The sequence below is a fragment of the Petaurus breviceps genome, unplaced genomic scaffold, assembly GCF_028583685.1.
Source record: "Petaurus breviceps papuanus isolate PSGF00001 unplaced genomic scaffold, PetGlider_PUasm1.0 90977, whole genome shotgun sequence".
NCBI classification, from domain to species: domain Eukaryota; kingdom Metazoa; phylum Chordata; class Mammalia; order Diprotodontia; family Petauridae; genus Petaurus; species Petaurus breviceps.
The window spans coordinates 557,868-576,617 of record NW_027187391.1 but is presented as its reverse complement, the minus strand read 5'-3'; the positions used below and the strand labels follow the sequence as shown (position 1 = coordinate 576,617).

General features: G+C 36.2%; 1 protein-coding gene across 22 annotated transcripts in view; it reads right to left on the bottom strand.

Moving 5' to 3' along the window:
- The window catches only part of HIVEP2 (HIVEP zinc finger 2), a 274,013-nt gene that overhangs the window by 175,133 nt on the left and 80,130 nt on the right, over nucleotides 1–18,750 (bottom strand). For 6 of the 22 annotated variants that reach the window (XM_069077399.1, XM_069077410.1, XM_069077409.1 and 3 more), the window contains one exon: nucleotides 4,092–4,232. The exons of 13 other annotated variants lie outside the window; for them this stretch is intronic. The gene's annotated coding sequence lies outside the window, so the exon portion shown is untranslated. Of the gene's footprint in view, nucleotides 1–4,091; nucleotides 4,233–8,692; nucleotides 9,111–18,750 lie in introns of those variants that run through there. 3 more of the 22 variants (XM_069077405.1, XM_069077406.1, XM_069077408.1) reach the window with 2 other exon arrangements.

Sequence of the window (18,750 nt, the reverse complement as noted above, 5' to 3'; positions counted from 1 at the left end):
GAGGGAGGGAGGGAGGAAGGAAGGGAGGAGGGAGGAAGGAAGGAAGGGAGGAGGGAGGAAGGAAGGAAGGAAGGAAGGAAGGAAGGAAGGAAGGAAGGAAGGAAGGAAGGAAGGAAGGAAGGAAGGAAGGAAGGAAGGAAGGAAGGAAGGAAGGAAGATAATCATGATAGTGAGGGACCTTAAAATTGTGCTGTATGAGGTTTGAATGAAAGAGCCAGAGACATTTAGCATGAAGAAGAAAAAGACTAAGGAAAGGACATAACTATCTTCAAGTATTTGAAAGGCTGTCATGTGGAATAGGTTCAGAGGAATATGGATTTAGAGAAGGAGCTTAGAAGTCACCTAATCCAGTGGCCTCACTTTACAAGGTGAGGAAATTAAGTGCATCTGTGTCAAGTCATGTCCAAACTCACACAGGTGACCTGCTTAAAGCCATCCCTATAGTCTCTTGACTCAAAAAGCCAAGACTTAAACTCATTTGCTTTTGGCTCCACATTTCCCCACTGTGTTATACTGTTGGTCAGCTTGGTCTTGGAGGTGAGAACTAGGAGCAATAGGTGTAAGTTTGGAGAAGCAATTACAGGCTTGATATAAGGAAAAGCTTCCTATTAATTTGTCAAATAAAGTCTAGTCCAGGCACGTTATTATGTGACCACTATGTGCCAGGCTCTGTGCTCAATTACATTATCCCAAAATGGAATGGGTTCATTGGGAAGCAACAGTGGTGTCTCCTGACTAGAAAACTTCATGGGAAGCCTGGTCACTTTAGGAAGTCTTCTTCCTTACGTCCTTTCCAACTCTGTGATCATGTGATTTGCATTGTCCTTTTAATTTTTTTTTTTGTGTGTGTGGGGAGGACAGAGGCAGACCTGTGATTTCATTGGCATAGGGAACTCCTGAGGAAGAACTCCATCTGCCAATGCACATTAACACCTTCTCTGCAACTTAAGAATCTTGGAGGGCTGCCTAAGGCACTGAGAAGTTAAGTGACTTTCCCAAGGACACGTGATCAATATGTGTCCACATGGGACTTGAACTAGGCCTTCCTGACTCTGAAACCTCTTCTTTTTTTCCTATGACATGCCAACTCTATGGTTTTAATTTTTAACAATGAAATCCATTATTCTGAATTTCTTTAAAGAGAGGTGGCCACATAAGATGCTGTTTATGTAGTTTTGCAACGTAGGAGAAATGCAAAGAAAAATTAAGACATACCTAGTCACAGTCCTTGAAATAAATTTTCCAGAGGTGGTCTTATAGTTCTGTCTAGTGAATAAAGTCAATCTTTGCCTGTAGCCTTTGTTCTGAATAATGTGAACCTACGTAGTAATTCCACCTCTAGTCAGTTTTCATTTGCTGCTATGAAAACAGATTTCAAAAAACGCCGCTGTGTTATAGTGGTGAGAACACCAGACTATGAATCAGAAAATATGAAATCTAGTCCCAGGTCCACAACTTCATAGATCCATAATGGAAACACTCAATCTCTCAGCAACTCAGCTTCTTCACCTATAAAACACCTCTCCCTTCTACCTCAGCAGGTATATGAGGAGTAAATTAAATAATGCATATGAAAATGCTTTGAAAACGATAAAACTGGGGGTGGCTAGGTGGTGCAGTGAATAGAGCATCGGCCCTGGAGCCAAGAAGACCTGAGTTCAAATCCAGCCTCAGACACAACACAAAAACTAGCCACATGACCTTGGACAAGTCACTTAACCCCAATTGCCCTAAAAAAAAACAAAACAAAATAGAGAAGTATTATTATATCTTCCAACCACCAGTTAGACTCAAAGGGTATAACTGCATCTCTCCCCAGTTTTCTTCAGGATAAGGAAGCAAGCTGTATTGGTTAATTAAGAAGTTGAAGATAAAAGAGTGAAAGGAAAAAAAGGGGGAGACAAAATAATGTATGAAGACATATTAAGGAAGAAAGAAGAAATCAAGAGGAATAAGTGAGTTCCAATTCCTGCCTTTCACTTCCTGTTTGTCAATCATCTTCACCTAGATGTTGCGCTGTCACCTCTAATTCATCACATCTTAAACAAGCCTTTGCTCTGCAAACCAACTACTCCATTTCTGTTTAATCATCATCATGATCATCATCACCCCTCTTACACAGCACTTTAAGATTTGTTAAACACTTTACAAATATTATTTGATCCTCACAACAAGCCTGAGAGGTAGGTGCCATTATTATTTCCATGTTACAGATGAGAAAACTAAGTCAGACAGAGGTTAAGTGACTTGCCCAGGGTCATATATAGTTAATAAATGTCTGAGACCAGATTTGAACTCAAGACTCCCTATCTCCAGTCCATCCACTGTGCCACCTTGAGCAGTCTGAGTATCCTGGGTTTGGAAGTTGGAGCTATCTTTTACTCCACTTAATTCATGCTTCACATCCTTTAAATTGCCAAATCCTATCCAATCTGCATTTGCAATGTCTTCCTCATCCATCCGTCCATCCATCCTTTCGCCTCTCCATTCCCATTACCTCCAATATAGTTCATACCTTTATAATCTCATGCTTGGTCTAGTGCAGAACTTTCTGGAAGTGTCCACACCTCCCCATCACTCCTGCTTCCAGTTTCTCCTTCATCCAATACATTCTGAACATGTATAATGTACTCTGAACAGTACACTCGTGTAGTAGTTATCTGCGAACATGTACCTCCTACCAGATTGTAACTCCTAGAGACCAGGAACTATGTCTTACATGTGTATGTACCTTTAAAAAAAAAGCTTACCACAGCTTCTAGCAAATGTTTACTTAAAAAACTTCCTGTCATAACCTCTAGCATGAATATTGAAATTGTCTCCCGACAGGACATTCTACTGCCAGTTTCTCTCCTCTCCATTCTTTCTGGGAAATCTTCCTGAAGTGCCTTTCTAAAGCAGTGTAGGAAAAGGAAAAGTGGACCCAGAATTAGAATATTTTAATTAAATCCCAGTAGTGACGTCTTCTCGGGGTCTCAATTTCTTCCTCTGTAAAATAAGGTTGACAATACTTGTACTACCAGCCTCACAGAATTCTTGTGAGGAGGGCACTTTGTAAACCTTATGGCAGAGTATAAATGGTACTTGTTATATGACCTCCCTAAACAAAAGCTTTCAATGGTTGCCCATTGCCTACTAAATAAAGCCTCAATGAACCTGGCATTGACTTCCTCTACTATTTGTCCCCAGTCTATCTTTCCACTTTTATCTCCCATTATTCCCTTTTATGCACTTTTGGCTCAAACCAAATTGAATTGTTTGTACATATCATCAATCATCATCATCATCATCATTTCACCCTTTCTGCCTTTCCTTTTCATAACACAGCTTCTGCCTGAGATCCTTGCCTTTCTATGTCCCTCAGTAACTATCCAATTCCTATATGAAGCTTTCCTTGATCCCACTAGATATAGGTAAGCTCTAGCTCATGAAACTCCTCATAAGACCTTTTACTTCTTGTTGAGTTATATTTAATCTAATACTTTAAAGAGCTATAATTCCCTCTATGTGAGCACTGCTTCTGCTGATGGTGAGGGTAACCCTTCCACGTCTTAGTAGTTAGTCTTCAAGAATTGTCAAAGGTGCAAAATGTGTCACTCTGTGGCTAACCTGGTAATCATCTTCTCTAAATTTAAGTATGTTGGCTTAATGCAACAGAGATACACTCTATCACCCATATATGAAGTTTTTTATTTTCAGTAGAATCTGTCATAGAAAGAGATCCCCTGGCAAAGCCTTTGAGAAACTAAAGTTTCTTCTATGACATGATGAGATACCAAAGTAGAATTTTGCTGAACACAGTGAACCCCAGAATCACAAAGTTTTGGAGCTGGAAGGGGTCTCAGAAATCATCTAGTCTAATTTTCTTATTTTATGATATATAAACTAAGATCCAGAAAGATGGTGACTTATCGAAGGTCACACAATTAGTCTACTGCAGGACTGGAAAAGAACATTAGTTTTCAAACACACAGTCCAGGCAATTTCAAGTATATCACACTGAAACTTCACAGCTGTATTACAGTTTTCTGTATAACTATCTTAACTTCCCTATCAAATGTAAACTCCATGAAGGAAGGACTGTGACTTACTCTTCTCCATAGCTTCAAAAGTTCTTCCTGCTCAATAAATATTGGATGGATGGATAGATGGATGGATGGATGGATGGATGGATGGATGGATGGATGGATGGATGGATGGATTCCCTGTTCCCAGGGATTTTCTGAGTATTCCTATATGGATAAAACAAACATGTCAGGGAAAAAAATGTCTCAAGTAGGTTTGTCACCCAAAGTACAAGTATCACAGAAGTCAGAATTGTAATTACAGAGTACAAAGTACAGAGAAAACTGAATTTTAAGACATTTATAAAACTTCCAGTTAAAAATTTTGAAATTTTGAGGATTTTTTTTCTTTTGGTTTTGTCAGAGGGAGAGATTTTTATGGTTGTTATTGGAATTTGGGTAGGCTTTTTATTTAGGCTACTATGGAGAAGATAATTATAAAAAGTAACAAAGATCTGAGTTAACCAAGAGACAGCAAGAACTCATTCACAGATATACTCATGAGAAATTTCTTGTTAGTGAAATTGATAAAAACTATTATTTTCCTCTCACTTAAGTCGAGTCAAATAAGTTTTGATCAAATCATTTAAACTCTCCTGACCCCTGTAATTAAAACTACTGTGGTATCGTGGAGAGATGACTAGATTATGAGTCAGACTTAAGTTCCAGTCCCAGTGGTGCCGTAAACAATGTATGTGACTTGAGAAGTCATTTAATTTCTGTGAGTTTAAGTGTCTTCATTGATATAATGAGATTGGACTAGGTGGTTTGTAAGGTCCCTTACAATGCTAAAATTCTGTTTCATTTTATCTGCCTAGATGTATTCATTTCTTTCCTAAGGAATTTTCCAGAAATATGTCAAGAAAAGCACTCATTGCAGCTCCTTCAGTGGATAAAAGGACCAGAAGGATGTATCTATAATAGAATTACAATAGTTTTGTCCATCACGTTTGACATTGATTGCCAAGGTTTTCTAGATGTACTTTTCCATCTCCTTCAAGAAGAATGTTTTTCTTTAAATTTACTAGAAAATATGAACGTATTAAACATGTAGCCCTCTCAACACCCAATACAGTAAGTACCTTACACATTGTGATTATTTCCATATTATCTAGTATATATCTTGTCTGTACACAGTTATTTGAGACAACTCCCTTATTAAACTGTGACCTCCTTGAAACCAGGGACAGTTTTCTGCCTTTTTTTTATCTTCCCAGTCCTCAGTAGAGGCTAGCAAAAAAAAAAATAGGTACTCAATAAATGCTTATCAACAAGCTGGTTGACTAGTAGGCTATTAATAAATGTTTGTGATGCCAGTGAATGAATGAAAAAACTCTACCCTCTTGCTGTGGAAGACTGAGTTCCACAGGAGTTTTCCTACATAATAATGACCAAAGGGTAATGTGAACTTCTATCTAAAAAAAAAAAGATTATGACAAAGTCATCCTTCAGACACAAGCCATAAAATGATGTCAGAATTAAGAAGCAACCCTAATTATGAGTACCTAATTAATATTATCAGAGTGGAAGAGGATTATGACTTGGAGTCAAAATCTTCTAAGTGACTTCATACACATAAGGTCAGAGTTGTAAATGTTTATGTTGTATAGTACTGAGCACACGTCAATTCCAATCAATAGACTTAACTCATGAAATGAAGACAACAGAATGGCAATTCTCCCAAAAGTTGAATAACTGATAATATTTTTTTTAATCTAGGAAGGTCCTAGATTTTGAGAGACTCCAGAGCTACCGTAAGCAGATAGCCACTTAGTAAAGTAGAGGAATTGTTTATCAAATGGAATATATTCAGATTCTCCAAAAGTATTTACTTTAAGGGCAGGGGGTGGGGAGAGGGTGGTTTATTGTCTGAAGATTTCCATATTCTAAGTCCTTTCATTTGTATAGATGCTATCACTTATGTGCCTGGTAAAGTTAAAATCTGAAGTCTATTCTGGAATTAGGTCCTTGTAAGAAAGAAGAGTTAAATATCCCACCACCTCCCTACATTGGAGAGCTTGCTCTTTTTTGCCTCACTCTCCTACACCCTGCTACTAACAAAAAAACTGGTCAAAGAATCAGCTACTATGAGGACAATCTCATTCCACCTGCAGTTGGACCAAAGTTCAAAGCCTCTGTACTGTATTATCACAGCTTAGAAAGCCAGCAAAATGTGTATCCATAGAAACCAAATATACAGTACAGTCCTCTGATGGTTGAGAATATGCTGTGAACAATAAAATTTCACTTCAGACCAAGGTTTCTACCACAAGTAGATTTGCACATTACAATGTCTGACATTGCACCTGTAGGGTTTTGATCTCCTGAACCTTACAAAAAGCTACACATATAGGGTGAAAGGAAAATTTATTCTGCATATCTGGCTTTTTTAAAAATACTGTCAAAGATTCCACGCTAGCTCTGCTAAAAAAAAGAGATCAATTATTATTTTCCATCAGTATACAGACTTGGAATTATTCCCTTCTTCAGAGTCATCAGTTTATGCCCTCACAATATCAAATTGAGAGTAAATTGCCTAATTTCACATTGTCCTGTACAGCATAGAATAATCACAATGTGCTCAACAGACAAGCAGCTATTTCCTTCCCACACAAGCTATACTAACTTGTGATATAAATGTATGTGTTATGTGTGTATTTAATGAAGAAAATATACTCCTCCTGAAAATTTAGTTATGCTGAGAGACATCACTACTCCTCCACAAGAAAAAAAAAAGCCAAAAAAACTTTTAAAGGAGAAAATTTTTATAAACAATAACAATTCCTATTAGGGAAGAGAAAAAAATGTCAAGGTCGGAACCAACCCAAAATTGAGCTTTCCCACCATTATGACAGTGTTGTGGAAGTGAAGTTAGTCACTAAAGGCTCTTGGGACATTAAAATAAAATAAACATAAACAGTACCCCTAACCAATACTTAAATGGCTTATTGCAAAAGATATGAGTGATGAATGCAGTCAGCTATAAATGACTCGACTCATCAAGTTTTTACTTTTAACCTTTTATAAATTTCAAATTATAACCTGCTTACCATGAGTCATTCAGCTCATTCAAGAGAGAGTTGCAAAAGAAGAAATGACAAATAAAAATGACTTCTGTGTGACTTCCACCATGGAACTGATCTTTCTCTTCTCTTCTAAATTATGTATTTTTAAGGTCTATTTACAATTGAAATGCTAAAACTGGACAACTGTTCCATAAAATGTATCTTTCTGCTAGACTACTTTAGTCCGTATACCAAAAACATAGCAATCTTCTGTTTTTATGCTCATTCCATGGATTTATGAGGAAGATAAAAATCTCATTTTAATCATCTGTTAATTCCTAAAAATGAGAAAATGTTTAAGAGATACACAAGGCTGTTTCATAGGCTGCTATCCCATAGTGAGTCCCAAAGACTGGTTAACTAGCAAAAAGTTATTCAGAATCTGTTTTAAGTTGAGTGTGCTTTAAGCAGTCATTCATGGAAAGGTGAATACTATATTCAGAAAAAAAAAAGTTGGGATAAATAAAAATGGGTAAGTATAATCAATAAAGGCCATTTTCCTCGCAAATATTTCTCCTTGAATTAGAAGAAGACAAAACAGCTCTTTATATGCTTAAAGGATGCATTTCCATGAATACAAACCATGTCCTTGGATATTATCTAATTGCATTTTTAAGCAAAATATTCCCTGAAAAGTCAGCATGCAGGTTAATAGTTTGAATCTTATTTCCACATCTTTTTATAACTTGCCCTCCTTAAAAAGTGTAAAGAGCTTACTTTTCTAAAGAAGGAACAGTCATTGACACAGAGAGGAACAAAGGGGTAAAGACAGATAAATACCTTCTCGCCTACCCTAGAGCTAACTCACTTACAAAGTACAGGCGACAGAAATCTGGCTACATCATTGTAACCTCATTTAAAGACCTGTAAAAGAAAGTTGGGAAGGAAAGGCAGAAGACAAAGAAATATGCGTTCATTCCTGTTCATGTTTACAATGCAAGGTGCTTAAATTCAGGAAATGAATCACTTTACTCCCAAAATATAGTATACTGGTCGATGTAACAGGTGCACCTTAGGCTTAAAATTCCCCTAGCTCAGTGCACCTCTTGCTATACCCTCCCAGATGATATCCAAACTAAGTCAGGCAGACAACATATATTGCAAATGCTCACCGGTGGAAAAGCAGCAGCTTGCTTTATATTTTAAATATATATGTATGTATGTATGTATGTATGTATAATTGAAAACAGTACCATGGCCCCCGGGGGGGGGGGGGGGGGAGGGAGACCTTCCTGCAAAACTGCCATAAAATACCAGCTAATCAAGCCTAAATAAACGACTTCCCCAGCAAAGCGCCAGGAGCTTCCTCGGTGCACGGCATTTGCAGCGCTACCCCACGGTGGTAGCAGCGCTAGGGCCACTGCACCGCCGGGGTTCAGGAAATGCACCTTTCCATGCATTCAAACGCACCCACGGCGGGTTGCGGAGCGAGCTGAGCCAGAATTACGGCTGTTCACATAAGGAATTCCCCCCTTCCTCCTCCTCTTTCTCCCTCCCTCCCCTTTTTTTTTTCTTCTTCCCCCTCCCCCCAACACCCTCGGGTGAATAATATCTCCGGGCTACCTGCATTTATCAGCACCACGATCCCGTGTCTTCAAGCATTCAGGGAATTTAACAGCCTGGAAATTCCTGTTGTCCATTCGCTGAGGTCACAGATGAAAGCTAAACAACAGCCGTGGCCCCCATCAATCATAAGTCACTCACTGATAGAATGTATGGTAGGAGACCTGATGTAAGCTAGTCACCAGAGAAAATACCCACTGATGACGCATATCCAGGCATAAAAATAGTTACAGGGCCCTCAAAGGGATTATTCAACAGCCTACATTTAGATTTTCTTACAAGAGACCCGAAGTCAATTTGCTGGGAGAGTTGAAGTTTAAGCTTCCTCAAAAGACATAACCACAAATAGCTGGTTTAAATAAGCTGCTGCAATTACAACCTGTTTTGTAAATTTTAACGCAACATTACAAGCATTAAACCTAAACATACCCACCAAGTGTCTATAAAATGACATAATCTTTTATTTTATTCATGTTCCTGTTAACAATCCCTCTTGTTTAAATGCTCCGCCCAAATTAATTTTTAATCAGCCCAAAGAAATGTAGTATTACCCCCCTTTCTTTTCTCAGACTAATATTAAGCTATAAATCAAATGCTTGGAAAGGAGTTCATATTCAAGTACAAGAAACTTTATCTTACAACTGCCTTTTATGATGATAAAAGTTAATTTGATGGTGACTTTCTCCAAAGTCATCAACTTCTTTCCACTCCCTTTTGTATTGTATTTGTCTGAATTGATTTGTGGTCATTTTACAAAATCAGCACTTATTTATGCAGTGTCGCATTACAGATCATTCATCATGTTTTAAATGACCAATAAGGCATAAAACAGCACCCAAACTTCAGACCCTGGTGTCTTATTTTATGAGGAGAAAAGAAGCAACTTTTTACATGTACATCAGATTTAATAGTTCTGGAGTCATCTGTTCAAAACTCTTTTCCCTCCCACTCAAGCATATGCACAGATACCCTGCAATTCAGGTCTTTCACAAAGATTTCATATTCATAAATGCTGGATTTTTGCACATTTTTATATTTGAATATCTAAATATGTTCCCATCCCAGAATCCTCTAAGCACATGCACCCACACAAAGAACAACGGAAAACTGGACAAAGCCATACCCCACAGATAATACTTCACAACTTGCACCTCTCCCATTTGATGGTCTGAATTACAAATTCATCCCACCAACCTCCCCCACCCCCCCAAGAAAGACAATAGAATTTTCCTTACTGCCTGAACAATTCCTAACCATAATCTTTTTATTCCTTTATCTTTCAAAAGGTCCTCCAAAGAATCTTCCTCTTGTGGAATTTACCCCAACACATTAATGCTATCAGCATATACAACTATCAGAAATATATTGACAACATCTCTAAAGATTTTAACAAACACTTTAAAGCCTTTCTCTTAAATAGCATAACATCAAGTGGTTAATGTTCCTTCTCCAGGAACAATAACAACAAGTTTGATTTTTTTCTTTTTCATTCCTGAACTGGTGGCTAGTTTCTACCTCACTTTCCTCAAGTATGATAACACGGCTATAAATACAGGTGAAAATTATTTTTAGAACTGAGATTACGCAAAGCATTCACGTTTCTCTCCTGTGCATATGTGCCGACAGTTTATTTGGCCTACTTTTAGGGATCCAGATGGGAAGTGTTCATTGGTGCCCTCTAGTTGATTGTGTCTATAACATGCTAAACAACTAAATGTGGTACTCAGTTCTTGTCTACTCTCCCCCGTTTTTGCCATGAAGAGTTGTACAAATAAATCTGACAAATATATATTAAGCATTTACTATTTGCAAGGTATTAGGCTTAAGATACATCCCTTGCCCTCAATGAGATTACACAGCTAACACACAAAATAGGATATGTGAAGTGCAGAGGAGAGGTGCAAATAATGAAGTTTTGATTGGAGAAACCATTTCTAGCTTAGAGATCATACAAGGCTTCGTAACAGAAGTGGCACCAGAACTGAGCCCTAAAGAAAGGGCAAGATTTCAGGAGGCAGGAATAGGAGAAGTGCCCATTCCAGGCACAAGGAAAGAGGTGAAAAAAGGCACGGAAACTAGAGAGGGCAGGACACCAATGGGCAAATGGTCCATTTTGATCCAGAGTATGTGATGGAAGGTAATGTAAAGATGTCTCTAAAAGGTAAATTAAGGTCAGATGATGAGGGACTTCAAGTGTCAGGAAGAGATATTTCTACTTGATTTGGTAAATAATAAGTTTCAATTAGAGGAGAAACATGATCAGAAAGGCTCGTTATGATGATTATGGAGGCAACAGTGTGAAGAATAGATTGGAAAGGATAGAGGATAAGCGCAGCTAAGTGGCTGAATGGATAGAGCACTACTCCTGGAGTCAGGATGACCTGAGTTCAAATCTGAACTCAGATACTTACTAGCTGTGTGACCCTGGGCAAGTCATTTAACCCTGATTACCTCAAATAAAAAAAGAAAGGAAAGGAAAGATAGAGGTTTAAAACAAAGAAACCAATTAAGTTCAGGAAGTTGATAATGGTAAGGAGAAGTCTAATCTGAAAAAAGGTGGAAGCAAATTAGGTGAAGAGGGGGCAATATTGAAACATTAGAATTGACAGTAGAGAAAATTTGCATTTTTTTGTCTAAGTCCCAGCATTTAGTACAGTCCTTAGCATATAGCAGGCACTTAATAAATACTTGTCAATTGATTAACTGATTGACTGATTAGATGTTGAATACTTCATACATGTTTCATCCCTCTATATCCAGTCAGATCCTAGTATTCCAACAATACTGACGATCATGAGGCAGGATCAGAGGATTTACCATATGGTCTACTAATGACCGGTTCCCAACCCTACCCTGACGTTTCATCTGCTTTTTCACTCAAGGATTGATAATGAAAATTGGCATCCCTATTCCTACTGTCAAAGATGTGACAATTTACTTCCTTATGGCCTGCTCAGAATCTCTTTGATTCCAAATCATAAAATGCCTAAATCCAAATTCTTTTCCCTGGACAACACTTCTACTCCCTACCTACCTACATCAACCTTATCCTTCTCACAGCTCTATCCTGCTTTACCCTAACCTTCTATCATGTCCTCTAGAAATACTATTGTTAATAAACTTACCTTCATATTAGACTAGTGCCCACCCCACCCCACCATGCCACACCTCCTTAGATAAGAAAGTAGTAGATTTCCTAGCCAAGTAGTAGATTTCCTGAAAATTAACATAAACCAAAGAGATATCAGTGATTTCATGATAGAAAAAAAAATTATAATAAGGTCAAAGTATCAAATAAATCAAAGAAAGTATATCTAGTAGCAAATCATAACTGAAATATAGAAATCATAAGTGAAAATTGTCAGCTCTATTAGAATCAGAAGGCAAAGTGAATTTTAAAAGAATTTACTCATTTCCTCCTGAAAGACTCCCCAAATGGAAAAGTCCAAGAAATGTCAAAAGACAAAATCCAGGACTCTTACGTCAAAGAATAAATACCCAAATAATCATGAAAGAAACAGTTCAAGTATCAAGGAATCAGAGTCAGGATCACACAAGATCTGGAAACTTTTATCATAATTGAGAACATAGCTTGGAATACAATATTCTAAAAGGCAAATGATATAGGCTTACAATCAAGAATAATATCCCAAAAAGCTAAAAAATATATGGGGGGAAATGGATTTTTAATGGAATAGAGGATTTTCAAGCATTTCTAATGAAAATATCTGAACTGAGAATTTTTAACCTAAAAAGGTAAATTTATTTGAGGAATTAGAAGAAATTGTATGATACTGTAGTGCTAACATTTTAATTATGGGAGGAGAAACAAGTGTCCTTAATGTCTTCAAAGGTTGAGGGAGTTATATAAAAGAAATGGAGAACCTGGGGATGGATTGCTTCTATTCTAAGAGTTTTAAGAGGGGAAAGAGAAGGGAGGATAAAAAGAATACACTGATATAGACAGGAGGAAAAAAGATATTTGCATTTCTCATAACTGAGGTTAGAAGAAGAGAAAATAAATATGAAGTAAAGAGTGAGGAGGAATAGATATCAGATTAACTTCACTTTAGACAAAAAAAGACTTGAAATAGTAGAGACATACACACACAAATATAGACACATTTTGGTAAAGAAATGCATCAAACAGCATGTGAACAAGAAGTGAACAGAACCAGGGGAACAATGTAGATAAGAGAAGCATTGTAAAGGAAGGCAACTTTGAAAGACTAAAGAACTGATCAATGCAATGACCAGCCATATCTCTAGAAGACCTATAATGTATGTTGTGCATCTCTGGACAGAAAGGTCATAGATGCAAGTTACAAAAAGAGATTTAAATTTTTAGATGTGACCACTGTGTGAATTTGTGTTGCTTGAGTTGTGGGCTTGAGGAAAGAAGTCTTTGAATGGGCATTGTGAGGAACAAAATGGAGAATAAATAAAATATTAATTTTAAAACTGCCATGCCTACATTAGTGATGATTTTAACTGATATTAGTTAACATAAATGGTCCAGTCAGCACAGTTTAGTCATTTCTTTCAGCAATTTTGAGTTAGGGAGAGTAGAGAAGGTAATTTAAAGAATTATAGAGAGAGAGAGGCACTACCAGGGTTCCTTCACAGTCTCCAGAATAGAGTCATTCATTTTTGACATGAAATATGGAAAACAAAACAAAGGAACACCACAACATACTTACTCCCTAAATATTTAACACTTTAACTATAATTTAGGAAAACTGAACAATGCACAGAGAATAGAATTAAAAGAGTAAAATGTTAAGATTTTCAAGACTACACTTCTACAAGGGGAAAAAAATTCCAAATGCACTTAAACAGTATACTGCCTAGTAAGACAAAAGTATATCATTAATATTAGAGAAACTTGCTAAAAACATTAGTGATTGTAATATGTAATTTTGAATCATTGAAGTGACATTAACATAACTGGAAATTATATACAGTAAAGTAACCGGAATGGATGCTTTTTACTCTACAATTCATATATGACACCCTTTAAATTTAGATAACCTCTATAAACAATGTAAAGTGTAATTAGAGAAAGAATAACATAATCCTAAAGCAATTCCTCTTAAGATTCTTTCACCTTGTATACAGATATTAACTTTTATTAAAGAGTATTCTATATTATTTTATGTGTGGTTCCATTGGCAATTATTTCTAACAGTTCATGGTGAAGAAATGGACTTTTGATTGGCTGCTGAGCTAGAACTGGGTAGATATTCAACAAGTATTATTAACCAACACATTTCAGCTTCTCTCTCTTTCCTGATTCTGAAGGAAGCAAGGAATATGGTAGTATTGGTGACTTCTTAGGAGCAGTGGTAACAACATCCTCCAGTTGCCAGCTGCCTAACTCCCCACTTAGGCCAGTATGTGGCCTGAGTGACTATGTCAGCCCTGTTTCTTTGTTTCTTTTGCACTTTTTTTCTTTCTTGCTCTTAGGTGAAGTGTTAGATATGCAAGTTTAATAATAATAATAACTAACATTTATATAGTATTTACTCTGTGTTGGGCATTATGTTAAGCAATTTACAATGATTATCTCATTTGATTCTCACAACAACCTTGGGAATTAAGGCCTCTTATTTTACAGATGAGGAAACTGAGGCAAATGTGGATTAAAATGACTTGTCCTGGGTCACACAGCTAGTAAGGGCTAGATTTGAACTCGTGTTCCTGTCTCCAGACTTAGTGCTCTAGCAACTGTGCCAAGCTCTACCCCAAGAAGTCACTGGTTAGACACAAAGCAGCAAAGAATCAGACCCAGCAGCTGAGATGCTATTTTCTGAAATAATTTTGTATTATCAGCTACATTCCATTTGGAATGGAATTTGTTGGGCAAATGATCTGTAGCAATTGCTTTAATTTTGAGCTCATTCTTCCCAAGGACAAAGGTGGAAAGCAGGGTTTGTACTTCTTTCTGTTTTTGCTATAACTTCTAAGTAATTATCACTTAGTAAAAGTTAATTGATGTTAATTGGTTAGATGATACTGATGTGCTAATGATGGGGTCAATCAATGATTTATGAAAAAAAGGGTCTCAAGGGCATATAAAGGCAATAGCTAAATGAGCTCTGAGGTAACTTCCAGCACTGTATCTATGATATTATGAAGTATCCAATAATTATCTAGCCTCTGCTGTTAATGCCAGATTGTCCAATTATCTGGGCAATGTTGATGAAAAATAAATTAGAGTAATCAATAAGCATTTATTAAGAACCTGCTAAATAGTAGGCATTAGTGATATAAAGATAAAAATGACATGTTTCTTGCCCTCAAGGAGCTTAAAATCTAAAAGGGGATTACAATTTATTCACAGATAGATAAATACATGATATTTACAAAATGATTTTCATAAGCAGTAGGGATCAGAGAAATGGGAGATTCAGAAAAAGCCTCTTAAAATACATGACACATGATCTGAATCTTAAAAAGAGTTAGGGATTGTAAGAGACTGAAGTAAAGAGAGAGCATTCCAGGTATCGGGGACAGACAGATTGAAGAACGAATAGAAATAATCTTATACTCTAATATAGAAACTATTTAAATCTAAAATATTGGTTTCTAATAGAAGCCAATCATAATCATGACAGTAATGGATTACATCTGTATAGCATTTCACAGTTACAAAACGCTTTATACACATCTCATTTAACCCTTATGAATTTTAATTTAACTATCAGGAAGTAAAGTGACTTGCCCAAAATCATACAGCTTAGCTACTAAGTGGCAGTACAGAGACCCTAAACTCATGTCTCCTAACTCTAAATCTGATAGATTAATAATATGAACTAATCAAATTTTGATTTAAAGGCTGACATAACACTATTTGTCTATATATATATATATGTATATGTATACACACACACACACACTATACATGGGATAGGTGTAAAATTGTGAATGCTTTGGAGGTCAGCACTGGTAGACTGAAAAGAAATAGTGAATTTAGAATCAAAAGACTTGAGTCTGTGTCACAGTTTAATCACTTACTAGTTATTGACCCTGAACAAGTTATTTAACTCCTATGAGTCTCAGTTTCCTTAATAAAATCCACAGAACAGAATTGCCAGGGTTATTATTAGGATCAAATAACACAATGTATGTAAAGCATTTTATTACTGTAAAATGTTGAATATATATGAGCCGCCACTTGTTCCTTTCCTCTAGCATTAACATTCTAAAAAGGAATCCACTCAATTTGGAATTCCACCTCCAAAATGCTTCTGCTTTAATAAAGGCCATTTCTCATTTAAAATATCTTATTGTATGATATACTGAGCATTTCACTGTTTCTGTTCAATTATACTCCAATACATTATTATCAGACTGACTTTTGAAATAGTTTCATGTTCTAATTTCTGTTGCAGAATCAGAGGATTTAGAGCTACAAAAACTTTAGAGATAGCTCATCTTTGGGAGTTCTTACCCTACGGAGTATGAACATGCTTGGCTTTTTAAAATATATATTTTGATAATTATTTCAACATTATTAGTTTCCTTTATTCTCCTATTTTATACATTATATTTTACAGTTAAAACATGATTGGAAAAGCGGGTCCACAGTCTTCACCAGTCTGCCAAAGGGGTGCATCATACACACACACAAAGCTTAAGACATTCATTCTATCAACACCTTCAATTTACAGGTGAGTAAGGTGTAGCCAAAAAAAGGTAAGTGACTTGGTATTCATAAGCACACAAAGAGTAAGCTGTACATCCAAGGTTCAAACCCAGGTCCTCTACTTCTAAATCCAGTGCTTTTGTCACAATCTCATGTTTCCTCCCATATGCCAGATTTGCCAAATAGGATGTGTGTATATATCTGTGTGTTTGTATTTATGGATCATTTCATTTTATGATTTCCAATATGTATTGTCCCATAGAAATGATGTCAGACTACATGTCAGAAACTTCAAATATAGAGGTACACACCAGTCCTTAATTCAACTCCAAACAGCTGCAGAATTCCTTATATGCATTTATTTGCCTGTTGCTATTTTCCCCAAATCAGCCATATTTATAAGTATTTAACAAGGGAACTGAAAAACATTCATCTAGTACCCTGACTATTCTAGGCAGCAGGCTGAATTTTCTACACCTGTATTTATTCTTTCCTACCCAAATCCATGGTCCTGTACTCATCCTTATGTAATATAGCTCTACAAATACAGTCTAGTTTACACCTTTTAAGAAAATCAGTTAAAGTATCTAAACTATTTCAGCTAAAAATAGCAGTCATTCAAACGTTCTGTGTCCTGGTTCTCATTGCTTTAAAACTGTAAATGGATTACAAAAATAAGCATATTCCAAGTCAATAATCTTCCTCTTCATAAGTCAACTTTTTTAATTTAATTTTTCTTTTGGTTATATTTTAAGTTCTTGTCTTCCTCCCACCCTCTCTCCCCACCTTGCATTAGAGAAGGACACCATTTGACATAGATTTATAAATACATATAAAACTATAATGTGTACTTCTGTTTATCATTTCTTTCTCTGGAGGTTAGAATCTTCTTTTATAAGTTCTTTGATTTGAGTATTTGCAGTACTTAGAATAATTCAGTTGTTCACAGTTATTCTTTGAACAATATTGCTATTACTGTATATAACATTCTCTCATTTCACTTTTCATTATTTCATGCAAATTTTTCCATGTTTTTCTAAAATCAACCAGCTAATCATTTCTTACAGCACAGTAGTATTCCATCATACACAAGTCAATTTTAAAAGTGGATGAGACTTAAGATTTCAGCGATCACACAGAACATCCTGCCATAATGTGGTTAAAGATAGTCCTAACAAGGGAAAACTTGTTGACCAAGAAAACATAAGCCTTATGGTATGAAATTATCTACCCAAAGGAAAATTGAGTTTTGGTCTCAAAAATGGAGCTGAGGTCAGCCTACATAACATAAGTTGCTGTAAAAGAAATAGATAAAATGAAACTGCTCATCTCCCCAAAAGGCTCCTCTAGAAGGTTCTCATAGGAAAAATTAGAAACAATAATATGTACTAAAGCCAAATATTATCTTAAGGAAAGAGGTTATGGTTATACCTATAAGCAATTTTACTCTAAGGTAAACAGGAGGATGTATGTGTTCAGATTTCCCCAAGGCTTCCTTCCTTGCTCTTTTAGCACTGTGGGGAAAGGATTGTTAAACTATATCTTACAGAAACCTACCTACAAAAACCACTGAGCATTCTGTAAAGTTCTAACAAAGCACATAGCCATAAAACTTTAAAAATAAACAAATAAATGCTTGGGGATCTCTTTTTGAAATAATAATAGTAAGTGTAAAAATAATAATAACAATAATAAGCATTTGTTTATTTATTTATAAACTCTTTAAGGTTGGCAAAGCACTTTAGATATTAATGTGTTACATTTTAACATACTTTTCCATTCACTGTAGAACAATCCTGTGATGTAAATGCTATTCTTATTATCTCCATTTTATGGATGAAGAAATTGAGCCTGAGAGAATTTAAGTGACTTGCCCAGTCAAGTGTCTAAGGCAGTGTCTAAGTGTCAAAGACAGGATTCAAATTTAAGTTTTCTTGACTCCAAGTTCAGCATGCTATCCATTACACCACCTAGCTACCTACATTAACCACCCCCATGCAATAGGACTTTGTGTAGAAAATACAGAAATGTTATAATTAAACTACTTCATTTTTAACATCTCCCTCCTCTGAAACCCTTATAATACTTTGCATTGCTTTCCAAGTAATTATTTTCCTCCTTTTTTAGAGATATTAATTCCAGTGCTTTCCCTCTTTTATTCATTTCTTATTTATCCTTTACTGATGGTCACTCAATGAGAGTCAGAGTGATTTGAGGTTAAGGCATGGCACTTAAAAGAGAAATCTAGCTCATAAACCCCAACATATCTTACAAGGTTTCAGCAATCAAAACTTATATTCCTTTGGTAAAGCACCCACAAGTAAGGGTATGATTCCCTATGTGGATAGAGGGAGAGGAGGGAGGAAGAAAAGGAAGGAAGGAAGGAAGGAAGGAAGGAAGGAAGGAAGGA